Genomic DNA, 12,966 nt, shown 5'->3' on the forward strand with positions numbered 1-12,966 from the left:
TGTATACACTTCCCAATTTCAAAACTTACCACACTCTTTTGATTAGTGTAGTTTTGTAGTAAACTTTGAAATTGGGAAGTGTATACGTAGTTGCTTTTAAATGCCTTCCTTTCCCTAAGAAGCTTACCCCGGTTTCTATTGTGCCTTAGCTCTTCTGTATTCCTCAATCAATAATCTCTTGCATGGGCATTCTGGTGAGGAGCAGAGCGGTGGCGGGCACAGCTAGTCGGTGAGGTGTGGAACCGGGGTGCAGCTCATTTTCCCACACACACACCCTTCCCCCTCCCCTCTGCCGGCCTGGCCCACCTGACCAAACTATCCCTTATGGCGTGAGCAGGGGGTGGCTCCTGGTGCCCCCCAGCAGAACCCCCACCATGGGCAACCAGAGCTCCAAGGCTCCCTGGGGCGACGTGACCACCGAGGAAGCAGCAAGCACTTCCCCCGCTAAGGTCAATGGATGGGAGAACGGCCACGTGAAAAGCAATGGAGACTTATCCCCCAAAGGTGGAGGGGGGTCGCCCCCCCCAGTGAACGGAACAGAGGAGGAAGCCGGGGCCACTGGCAATGCCATCGAGCTGGCACCCCCTAGCCAGGGCTCTGAGATCAAGGGGGAGCTTCCCCCTGCCCCCCAACCCCCCGCCAAGGAGACCCCCAAGAAGAAGAAGAAATTCTCTTTCAAGAAGCCTTCCAAATTGAGTGGCCTGTCCTTCAAGAGAAATCGGAAGGAGGGGGCTGTGGGTGATCCGTCTGCCTCGTCACCCACAGAGGAAGGGCAGGAGCAGGGGGGGTCGGTGCCTGCAGCGAGGAAGGCACTGCCCAGGGAGGGAAGGCTGCCGCCACCCCTAAGAGCCAGGAGCCCCAGGCCAAAGGGGCAGAGGCTAGTGCTTCCTCCAAGGGAGGAGGAGACACAGAAGAGGCAGGGCCCCAGGCGCAGAGCCATCCACTCCCTCCGGGCCAGAGAGTGGCCCTACACCAGCGAGCGAGCAGAATGAGTAGCTGGGTGGGGGCAGGTGGGTGATCTCTAAGCTGCAAAAACTGTGCTGTCCTTGTGAGGTCACTGCCTGGACCTGGTGCCCTGGCTGCCTTCCTGCACCCGGAAAAGAAGGGGCTGTTGCCCCGCTAGCCACGTTCCCTCTCCTCCTCTCCCTATGTGGATTCTCCCATCATCCATCTGGTCTTCCTCTTAAGGCCAGTTGAAGATGGTCTCTTGCAGTTTCCCAAGTTAGGTTAGTGATGTGAAATGCTCCTGCCCCTGGCCCTACCCCTTCCCTGTCCCCACCCATGCATAAGGCAGTTGCTGGTTTTCTTCCCCAATTCTTTTCCAAGTAGGCTTTGTTTACTCCCCAAATCCCTGAGCCACATGTGGGGGTGCCTACACTCCCAAACCCTGAGTGTCCAGCCTTCCCCTGTTGAGTTTTTAGTCTCTTGTGCTGTGCCTAGTGGCACCTAAGCTGGAGAGGACACTGCCCCTGTCTAGGTTTTTATAAATGTATTACTCAAGTTCAGACCTCCAGCTTGTGAATCAACTGTATCTCTTTTTTTACTTGGTAATCAAGTATTAAGCTTTTGGGTTGGGGGGAGTTCTGTAATGTGAAACAACTTCTTGTTGTCTTTTTTCCCCTCCCATTGTTGTAAATAACTTTTAATGGCCAAACCTCAGATTTGTACTTTTTTTTTCTAACTGCTAAAACCATTCTCTTCCACCTGGTTTTACTGTAACATTTGGGAAAGGAATAAATGACCCTTTTAAAAAAATCTCTTGCATAGTAGCTGATACTATGGTGGTAATCATTTTGCATTTATAAATGTATCAAATCAGCACGTTGTACACCTTAAACTTACACAATGTTATGTGTCAATTATACCTCAATAAAGCTGGGAAAAAATCCCCACAAAATAATCTTTTGCATGCAGGCATCTGGTGGATTTTCATTAGCCATGCTCTCAGCTTCCCAAGGCTACCCTTAGCCTGAGATCCAAGCTATTTTCGGTCCTTTGAACTCTGAGTTAAGCATTGTAGATATCATTCCCTTACACAGTGCGCAGACAGTTTAGAACATAGCAAATTCAGTCGAACTTTCTCTACTTCACTAAAAGTAACAAGGGATAAGACTATTGCTTCTCCCATCTGCGCTACGCTGTGCAAGGCAGTGATGGAGCACGGACAAGTAAAGATTCCACAAAATTCCCTGCCATTTTAAATGTGGCTTTTGTCTTTAAAATTGTTTTATACAATTTTTAAAGGTTGCTTTCCATTTACAGTTATTGCAAAATATTGGCTGTATTCCCTGTGTTATACAACACATCATTGTAACCTATCTTAAACCCAATAGCTTGTACTTCCCACTCCCCAATCCCTATATTGCCCCTCCCCCCTCCCCTCTGATAACCACTGGTTTGTTCTCTATATCTGTGAGTATGCTTCTTTTTTTGTTATATTCACAAGTTTGTTGTAATTTTTTTAGATTCTACATGTAAGTGATATCATACAGTATTTGTATTTCTCTGTCCGACTTATTTCATTTAGAATAATGCCCTCCAAGTCCATCCATGTTGCTGCAAATGGCAAAATTTCATTCTTTTTTATGACCGAGTAGTATTCCACTGTGTGTGTGTGTGTGTGTGTGTGTGTGTGTGTGTGTGTGTATACACCACATCTTCTTTATCCATTCATCTGTTGATGGACATTTAGGTTGCTTCCATATCTTGGCAATTGTAAATAATGTTGCTATGAATATTGAGATGCATGTATCTTTTCCAATCAGTGTTTTTGTTTTCTTCAAATATACACCCAGGAGTGGAATTGCTGGGTCATATGGTAAATCTATTTTTAGATTTTTTGAGAAACCTCCATACTGTTTCCATAGTGGCTGCACAAATTTACATTCCCACAAACAGTGTATGAGGGTTCCCTTTTCTCCACATCCTCACCAACATTCTTTATTGTGTTCTTTTTGATGATAGCCATTCAGACAGGTGCAAGGTGATATCTCACTGTGGGGTTTTTTTGTTTTTTTTTTAAATTTATTTATTATTTATTTTATTTTTTAAATTTTTGGCTGTGTTGGATCTTCGTTTCTGTGCGAGGTCTTTCTCTAGTTGCGGCAAGCAGGGGCCACTCCTCATCGCGATGTGCGGGCCTCTCACTATCGCGGCCTCTCTTGCTGCGGAGCATAAGCTCCAGACGCGCAGGCTCAGTAGTTGTGGCTCACGGGCTTAGCTGCTCTGCGGCATGTGGGATCTTCCCAGACCAGGGCTCGAACCCGTGTCCCCTGCATTGGCAGGCAGATTCTCAATCACTGCGCCACCAGGGAAGCCCCTGTTTTTGTTTTTTTTTAATGTTGAGTTGTATCCGCTGTTTATATATGTTGGATGTTAACCCCTTATCCGTCATATCATTTACAAATGTTTTCTCCCATTCAGTAGGTTTTTTCGTTTTGTTGATGGTTTCCTTTGCTGTGCAAAAGCAATGGTATGTTTTAATGAATAAGATTTTAATTTTGTTGAAGTCCAATTCAACACTGTTTTCTTTTATGATTAGTGCTTTTTGAGTCCTGTGAAGTCCTTGTTCCTCTAAGACTGTGGACACATTCTCCTATATTTTCTACCAAGAGCCTTATATTTTTAACTTTTATGTTTATATAATAACCCATCTCAAATTAATTTGTGTATGTGATTTAATGTGGGGATCAAAGTAATTCTTTTTCTATTTGGATACAGACTGTCCCAGCACCATTTGATGAAAAGACTTTCTTTTTCCCATTGAATTACTTTCGTGCCATTGACAAAATTGTTTGACTGTATAAGTGTATCTATTCTTGAACTCACCATTCTGTTTCATTGAATTCAATTGATGTTTATTTGCTCATGTGTATCAAAGTGATTGATTATTTTAACTACTAGCTTTAGAGTTAGTTTTAAAGTCAGGTAAAGTGCTCTACATTTGTTTTAAAGTCAGGTGAAGTGCTCTACATTTGAAGGTTGTTATGAATATTCTAGGTCTTTTTCATGTCCACATAAATTTTCAAATCACCTTGATCATTTGTATAAAAGAGCCTGTTGGACTTTTGATTGGGATTGCATTTAATCTACAGCTTACTTTAGGGAAAACTAACAATAGTGAGTCTTCCAATTCAAGAACTAGTGTACCTTTTATTGATTTAAACTTTCTTAATTTCTTTCAACAATATGGTATAATCTTAGGATATTTTATACATTTATTAGTAAATTTGTCTCTAAGTATTTTATTTTTACAGATACTATTGTAAAATACCATTTACAATATTTCATATTACTAAGTACAATTTTAATTTCATATTAATTTAATTTCATATTATTTTAATTTCATATTATTAAGTACAATGCAATTTTTTTGGTTCTTTTTTGCAGTAAATTGTTTAAACAAGGAAACAAAATGATACTCTTCAATCAGTTTTTGACAAATGAATATACTGATGCAACATGAACCCTTATCAAGATGGAGAACATAACTCTCACCTCTGCAAGTTCCCTCATGACCCTTAAAATTTCCACAACTACTCTGATTGAGTAACCACTGGTCTGGTTTTTCTCCGACTGTGGATTAGTTTTTGTGCACATATGTCCATATTCCCCAAATTGTAAACGTTTAAATGGATACAGTTGAATGTATGTAACCATACCTCAATAAAATTCACAAAATTTATGCTGAATCAAAGAAGTTTTACACAAGAGTGAATAATATATGATTCCATTGAATTTTAGGAAATGTGACATCATTCACAATATTGACTTTTCCAATTCCTGATGACTATATCCCTCTCCATTTATTTTGCTTTCTTTAATCAGTACTTTTTCAGGTTTCAACATATAGATCTTGCACATATTTTCTTAGACTTATATCAAAATAGCTCACGTTTTGGGGTACTAATCAATTTCAGTTTGTTCATTACAATTTTTTAGACATAAACTCGATTTTATGTGTGAATCTTGTATCTTATTACCTTGACACATTTTCTTATTAGAGCTAATAGATTCATGTAATTTCTATGGGAATTTCCACATTGAGATTCATGTCATATGAGCCCATTTTATTTTTTTTTTCCTTTACTATATATTCTTTTTATTTTTCTCACCTTACTGCACTGGCTGGGATGGCTAGTAAAATGTTCATGAGGACTGATCTGCAATGAAATCATTGCCGTCAATTTTCTTTAAGAGTGATAAAATGAGTAAAAATACCTTTTAAACTTGCCTTTACTCTATCCATTTCTGGAGATCTTATTTTCTCTATATAGATTCAAGTTTCTGCCTGGTATCCTAGCCCTTTTTCCTGAAAAAAAAATTCATTTAATATTTCTTGTGCAGTTTTTGTGATAGTGGATTTTCTCAAGCTATTTTTCAGATTTCTATATCACTTTTGAAAGATAGTTTCATTGTGTGGAAAATTCTGGTCTGACATTTTTTTTTCTTTCAGTGCTTTAAAAATTCCACTCCATTGCTTCCTGGCTTGGATTATGTCTGATAAATCTGCTATAATTCTTTTGTTCTTCTGTATACGATGTCACTTTTTTCCTGAATGCCTTCAAATATTCTCTTAACCTGTGGCTTTCAGCAATTTGAATATAATATGTCTAGATTTTTTTTAAATCCTGCTTGGGGTTTTGGGGGTATTTTGTTTTTTTGTTTTGTTTTGTTTTTGTTTTTTGGTTCTGTGGGTTAGTGTATTTCATTCTTTAGGGAAAAAAATTAACCATATGTTAAACGGTTTTACTTTGTTCCACAACTTTAGGGTGCATGTTTCTGTGGGTTTTGTTGTTGTTGTTACATTTTCTATTTCTGTTTCAGTTTTTGTCATTTTCTGCTTACCTATATTCAAGTTCCCTGAATGTTTTTTTTTCTTTTTGCCTTTGTCTAGTCTATTGATGAGTTCATAAAAAGCTTTCTTAATCTCTGTTCCCATATTTGTTTCCAGCATTATTAGAAGCTTTCTGATAATTTCCAACTGTATCCTAAAATTCTCATTTTGTTCATGCTATCTTCCTTTTCCACCAGACCCTTTAACATATTAATTTTAGTACTTTTTAGATTCTGGGCAATCTCTGAGTCAAGTTCTGTTGAGAGATTTGTCTCTTGAGTTGTTTCTCTTGCTTTTTTTTTTTTCTGCATGCTGTAATTTAAATTGATTGCTGTGCATAGTATATAGAACAATAGAGATGGAAGTAAAGATTATCTAGAAACTGGAATGACCCTTCTGTTAGGCCTTTAGTACTACATGTTGACTCAATTTAAATTGGGAGTTGAGTTAGTTTTGTTACTGTTTTAATCACTGTCAGTTCACCATCAGCTGCAAATTTCTCTAGCATCACATTGTACCTAGGGTGGTAATTGGTTTACCTGAAGATTTTTCTCAGTGCTCCTACTCCTTTAAAGCTTTAAGGCTTTAAGGCTTTCCCTAAGTATGCCTTTCCCTATGTGAGATCTCTTCTGTATACTTGCCCCTCCACCAGTATAGGTTGCAGTTTCTTGCTGCTCAGTGTTTCCTATCTTGTTGAGGTTAGGGAATGAGAGATTTTCCACTTTCCTGGTTCAGCCATAGTTTTAACATTAACAGATACTACAACCCTTTTTCTCAAAGGTGGTACCTTCATGGTAATCTCCAGTGGTAGGAAAAACCTCTAGTGCTTTGGTCCTAGTAGCATTTCTTGGCCCTCTTCAGGAGTAGAAGATCTTTCTTCCTGCAGTTGCAGTGAGTGACCTAAGAGCAATAGTTTACTCTCCTTCCCCAGTGTCATAAAGACGTTTCTTTCTTATTGGAAAAGGCTTTTGGTGGAGCTTCATACCTTTCTCATGTCTGCTACTCTCCTCCAGTCCTTTACCCAAGGGTGATTATTTCCACTCTCTTGTCTATCCCCCAATTTTTCTCATAAGCTCTCAATGATGTCTACAGAGAAGAACTTGCAAGGGTATGAGTTTGCCTTCTATCTGTGGTTCCCAGGGGCTCTATGTTTTCATACTAACCCACACTTGACCTTTAGAAATTTGTTGAAACTTTTAGTCAAATTCTTATAACCTGCTTATATGAAGGCCACATCTTCTTCCCATTGTCAGAGGTCAACCAGTGCTCATATTTTTTAAAAATATTTATTTATTTATTTATTTTTGGCTGCGTCGGGTCTTTGTTGCGGCAGGTGGGATCTTTCGTTGTGGCACATGGACGTCTCTTTAGTTGTGGCATGCGGGCTCCAGAGCACGTGGGCTCTGTAGTTGTGGCACGCGGGTTTACTTGCCCCATGGCACGTGGTATCTTAGTTCCCCAACCAGGGATTGAACCCCCTGTTCCCTACATTGGAAGGCAGATTCTTAACCAGGGAAGTCCCTCATGTTCTGTCTTGAAAGCACACATCTTTCCTCACAACTCAGGCTAGTTGGTTGCCCTGTAATCTCAGCTCTCTAATGGATTCAAGTTATGATTTTATAGTTTATCTGGCTTTTTCTTGTTGTTGTGGGAGTGATGCCTTTTCCAGCCTTCTATGTCTTATGTGGAATCTAGAAATTCCTGAAGTCTGTTTGTATCTTATTTGTTTAGGTTTTTTCTATAGTTGTTATAATGGGAATGATGATCTTTCACTATCTTCTACCTTATGATTTAAAATCAAATGTCCTAATAATCTTCCTAAAATGTAGATTGGATCATGACACTCCTTTGCTTCCTATCTTTCAGTGGTTTCACATTGTATAGCAAATTTTTTAAAGTAATAACATTTTAAACTAATTCATTCATCCTCTCTCTTTCTCTCTCTCTCTCTCTCTCTCATTTCTTTTTCCTATAAGATCTTGCATGATCTTGTTCTTTCCTACCTTTACAACCTTATTTCATGCCATTATCCTTACTTTCTATAGTCTAGCCCAGGGGTTGGCAAACATTCTTTGTAGAAAGCCAGATAGTAATTATTTTAAACTTGGGCCATATGGTTTCGGTTACAAGTATTCAACTATGCTGTTGTAACATCAAGCAGCTATAGACAACACTAATTAGTTTGGCTATATTCAAAAAAACTTTATATATGGACACTGATACTTGAATTTCATATAATTTTGACATGTCATGAAATATTATTCATTTTTAGTTTTTTTCCTTCTAATTGTCTAAAAATGTACAAACCACTCTTAGGATTCAGGCCATACTATATATATATATATATATAGCAGGTCAGATTTGGCCCATGAGCTGTAGTTTGCTGACCACAGTTTACTTACATTACATGGCAAGTACAATCCATTCCCTTTGGATTGACTTCTTTATCCTTAGGTTTGTCTTTAAATATGACCTTTGCACAGATTCCTTCTCTTAACCACACTTTCTAAAGTAAATATGTCCCTCTCCCTTGTCACTGCATCCTATTTCCTTTTAATGTTCTTATAACAATGTATAACTATAAGTTCATGTTTCCTTGGTTATTGTCTGTCTCCTCTAATAGATTTTAAGTTATTTGGTCAAGGACAATGTCTGTTGGGGTCTTATTCACCAATGCTTAAGACTATCATTTAGTAAGGATTAAATAAATATTTCTTAAATGTACTACTCAATCTCCTTCTGCCCTTTTGGCTTTAATTGCTTATTTGAAGGTGTTGATCCATCTGACTGCTTTAATTATGGATTTACTGAAGACACTTGGAAGGCTTAATTATGTCAAGCAGTACCAAGTCTATGGCTTGATGAACCTAGATTCATTTGCTTCCTCTTTGCACATCATGGACGACAGGTTGATGGTAGATCTATAACATGTAAGTTTCCATAGCTGAGTTCTAAAATTCCTCTGATTTTTTGGGAAACAAAGTAGAAAACTTAGTAGTTGGCCTCAACAGCACAGCTAAAATCTTACATATCTTAAAGAAAGTAGGATGAGGAACAAAAGAAAGACTTTTATGAGGTCATAACTGAAAGTTTATTGATTAGTAGCTATCTGAAATGCTGTATAAAGGATTGTGGGGCAGCATCCAGTTGTTTTTAGTTATGGGAAAAAGAATAAGCTACTGTAAGAATGAAAATCAACAATTCAGTGGTTTAAAGAAATATTATTTCTTCCTTACATGACAGTCTCAATGTAAAAAGTTCAGAGCAGAAGGACAGCTGTTTCTTAGAGTTGTTCAGGGACTTGGTTTCTTTCCAAGTCACTATTCTTCCATCTCATAAGGAAGGATCTGTCATCTGCAAGGTTGAAGGTGGATAGCCATTGTCTAGGTTGCAGCTGGTGGGAAGGGATAAGAGAGTGGAGAGGTGATCATACCCTAAGCCAGGCCCATAAATGACACCCATCACTTCCATTCACATTTTGTTGATTATAATCATCTAGCTATGCATAACTGCAAAGGAAGCTGGGAAATGTAGTCTAGCTGGGCAGCCACGTGTTAAACAAGGGAGAATATATTTTGGTGGGCAACTAGCAGTCTCTAGGGACTAGGCTGAGCAGGAATAAGTGTTAGGATTGTTTAATACCATCTGCCATGGATCAAAAGAAAGAAACTGTGATGTATTAGCTGTTCTTGCCTTAGGTGTGGAATGTCATGTTTTCTCTCCTAGAGGGTCCTGAAGTTTAAGTATGATTCAACAGGTATTTGTTGAGCATCTCCTATGGGCAAGGCACTGTTGTTAGTTTCTGTGCAGGTACAAAAATAAACAGTCCTGCTTTATCACATATTGAAGAATCAGAGACTCAACTCCAGATAATGGAATATCAGACATCAGCTACGAAGAAGGGGAGACACAAGCTTGAGAAATAAGGCCTTCTTGTACCTTGGAAATCACATCACACAGGCACTATACAGCTCTACCTATATATAAGTCTAGCTTTATAAAAGTGAGAATGTGGTTTCAGAGATATTATTAGGAAATGGGCAGAGAGCACTTGGCAGGATAATAGCTGCAAACACTAAGGTGAGAAAGGATCAGAATATAGGCAAGGGTTATAGAAGCAACTAAATGGCATTGGTACCTGGTTAATCAGCCTATCAATTAAATGTGCAGACTGTCCTCCCCACTAAATTAACATATGTTTTGGGACTCTAGGATATGAGAGCCCTTGCTTAATAATGGGTCCTTCTGTGCCTTGCTATCCTAAATCCTGCTGCCTCTTCTGTGACTTCCCTTACAGGTTTATTTCCTCTAATACTGGCCATTACTCCAGCATGTCTTATTCCAAAGATGGACAGGTAAAAACAAAAACAAAACTTTGTTGGAGGAAAAAGTGCGTAGGGATTGGCATTGGAAAGAGGAAGTTGAGCACTGTCTCTGGCTCAATTAAGAAAGAATGGCATTTAAGAGGGACTTCCCTGCTGGTCCACTGGTCCAGGGGTTAAGAGTCCGCACTCCCAATGCAGGGGGCCCAGGTTCGATCTCTGGTCAGGGAACTAGATCCCACAAGCCACACCTAAAAGATCCCGCATGCCGTAACTAAAGATCCCACATGCCGCAACTAATACCCAGCGCAGCCAAATAAATAAATAGTAAAAAAAAAAAAAAAAAAAAAAAAAAGAATGGTGTAAGATGCCAACAAAGGAGTAGAAACTCTTGCCTATAAACACTGGGGTCATATGCCTATGAAGTCACCAATCTAACATTCAGGTATTTAAGTATAGGAACATCAAAGATCCCTTCACCTACTCAAGGATTGGACCTGTTACCTTCTTTAATTACAGTGACTACCTTCCTGAATACATCCTACTTCCCACAGCCTTAAAAATATTTTTATGCACTATTCCTATACCAGCCCTCTTCTTCAATAATTTTTTGCTTCTCACATTTTTAAAATTGGGTTTGTGCTTCTCAGTATTCCTGACCAAAGCAACTGAAGCTAGAAAAAAAAAGAGACCTCAAATACTTACCCAAACTGGGTGATTAATTTTTTTTTAAAAATTGGGGTAACTAGTGTGGTTAGGAAGGGACAGTGAGGTAGAACTTGTTACATCGAAATACAAAGTTTTCAAAATAGTACATTTTTATTTGACATTAAACAACAAACCCCCCAATTTGTCTCAGTTGTGACATACAGACAGCTCCAGATTGCTTTTTTGCTGGTCACCCATGCTGAACAAGACTTTTCAATCTTCAAAACAACCGTGGCTCAGAGATTCTGCGTTTCACATCAGTTCACAAGTCCAAGTGTGTCTTCCATTCATCGGAGCATTTTGTCATAGATTCCCTTTGAGGTAGAAGGATAAAGATGAAGCCATTTCCTTTTTAAAAAAAGATTTGTTCACAACTTCATTTATGCCACAAAAATCAGATGATAGCATGTTCTCTTATTCTTGTTTAGCAGTAGTGGTAGTCTTGGGATGCCAGAAACTGTGAAAGGAAGGCTCTTAGTTACTTTCTCCTTTCTACTTTCCAATAATGCACCCCCCACCCCCATCTGAAGAAAGGGGAGTTACTGAATCCAGCTAATAGCACATATTAAACACCAAACATTAACATGTCAGATATACCTGATGCTTAAATTAAAATGTACAAAGCAAAAACTACAAACATCACCTTCAAATCCTCTTCAAATTTGCTCCCTCCAGCAACTGTCTTTTGCCATTCATCTATTTCCTTCTCCATTTACTTATGTTATTGTTGGCTTGCCATGTAAACTAAAGTTTAGATGGTTTGAAAGTATGTAAGAATTATAGTGAACAATAAAGTCCTGTTCCTTTGCAGTGAATTTTGACTTTAACTTTAAGACTACTTTATTATGGAGAGGTAACATAGATTAAATTAATAAATTCCATAATTATCTAACCCAAGGCTTAATCAATAACCATTAAACAAAAAATTGTTTCTCAAAAACTTACAGAAATGAGTGGGGACAAAGGACTTTGTCCTCATCTCAACAGTGACCAGTTACTGGAATTTCATTAAACTAAAAACAGCAATCCCCAAGTTAGATCTGGAGGTAGTAATGCTTTTAAGACCAACCCTTTTTAGAATCAGGTTTGACCTTTTCTTTCACTCTTCCTCCTATCCCACCCTCTGTGAGTGATTTAAAAAATAGAAAAGGCCAAAGCCCATTTGGGCCTAGATATAGAAGATTTTTTTTTTTTTTGGTACTTTTTCCCTCCAATTTTTGCCAATTACTTCCAATTTTTATCATTCTTAAAACTTAAGCATGGTAAATTGTTAAGCTATTTTCATTCACTGCATTATTTAATTATAATAAGTCTTTTCTTAAGCAGGTTTTGCTGGTAAAAAGGAAACGATTTCTAAGTTGTAAGTTGAGAAGCTGTTGCAAAACAGAAATCATGTCTCCATCTCCAAACTTGCTAAGTACTACCAGAGGATTGTTTTTTAAAGAGATCTATGTAGGCAGTGTATATTTGTTAGAATGTAAAAGGTAAAGAATTGAAAATAGACAAAACCTGTGTGTTTCAAAACCAATTGTGGCTTAAGTATGAGTGGTTCCCCAAAGCTGGTACCAATGAGACTGAGGTTTGTACCAATGAGACTGAGGTTTGGGAATCAGTTGTTTCTCATCCCTCTTTCTGCCCACCAACAGTCACAGCCATTTTTCATGAGGGATGGGTTAGGAAAACTGAAGTGTTTATTATAAGGAAGGTTCCTGCAACTTAAGGAGCAAGCTCAGTAGAAACCCTTGCTTATTGTAGTGGCCAGAGTGGTAGAAGAAATATGGAGTAGGAATTAAACCACACATTATTATTGAGGAACTAAGCCATATCCCTAACCAGAAAACAGGCCAAAAGGCAAGTTTTAAAAGTTCTCTGGGAAGGTACTCATTTTTTCATGTCTCTGGGGCCAACTGAGAACCTAGCTAAGGAGCTTATACACAATAGGCACTCAAACATACTTGTAGAGTGAATGAATAAATGAAAAAAATGAATGAACAGTAACCTCTTATATTCCAGTTTCCAAGCCAAGCAAGTGTCTTTCAGTCAAGATCTGAAATAGAATAGACACTTCTATTCAATGAAGAGTTTCACTCCATTTCTTGT

General features: G+C 38.5%; 1 pseudogene; it reads left to right on the forward strand.

Annotated features, from left to right (window-relative positions):
• Window positions 1–374: 374 nt before the first annotated feature.
• On the forward strand, window positions 375–1,112 carry LOC133082527 (MARCKS-related protein-like; annotated as a pseudogene).
• The last annotated feature ends 11,854 nt before the right edge of the window (window positions 1,113–12,966 follow it).

Source organism: Eubalaena glacialis, chromosome X (assembly GCF_028564815.1).
Source record: "Eubalaena glacialis isolate mEubGla1 chromosome X, mEubGla1.1.hap2.+ XY, whole genome shotgun sequence".
NCBI lineage: Eukaryota > Metazoa > Chordata > Mammalia > Artiodactyla > Balaenidae > Eubalaena > Eubalaena glacialis.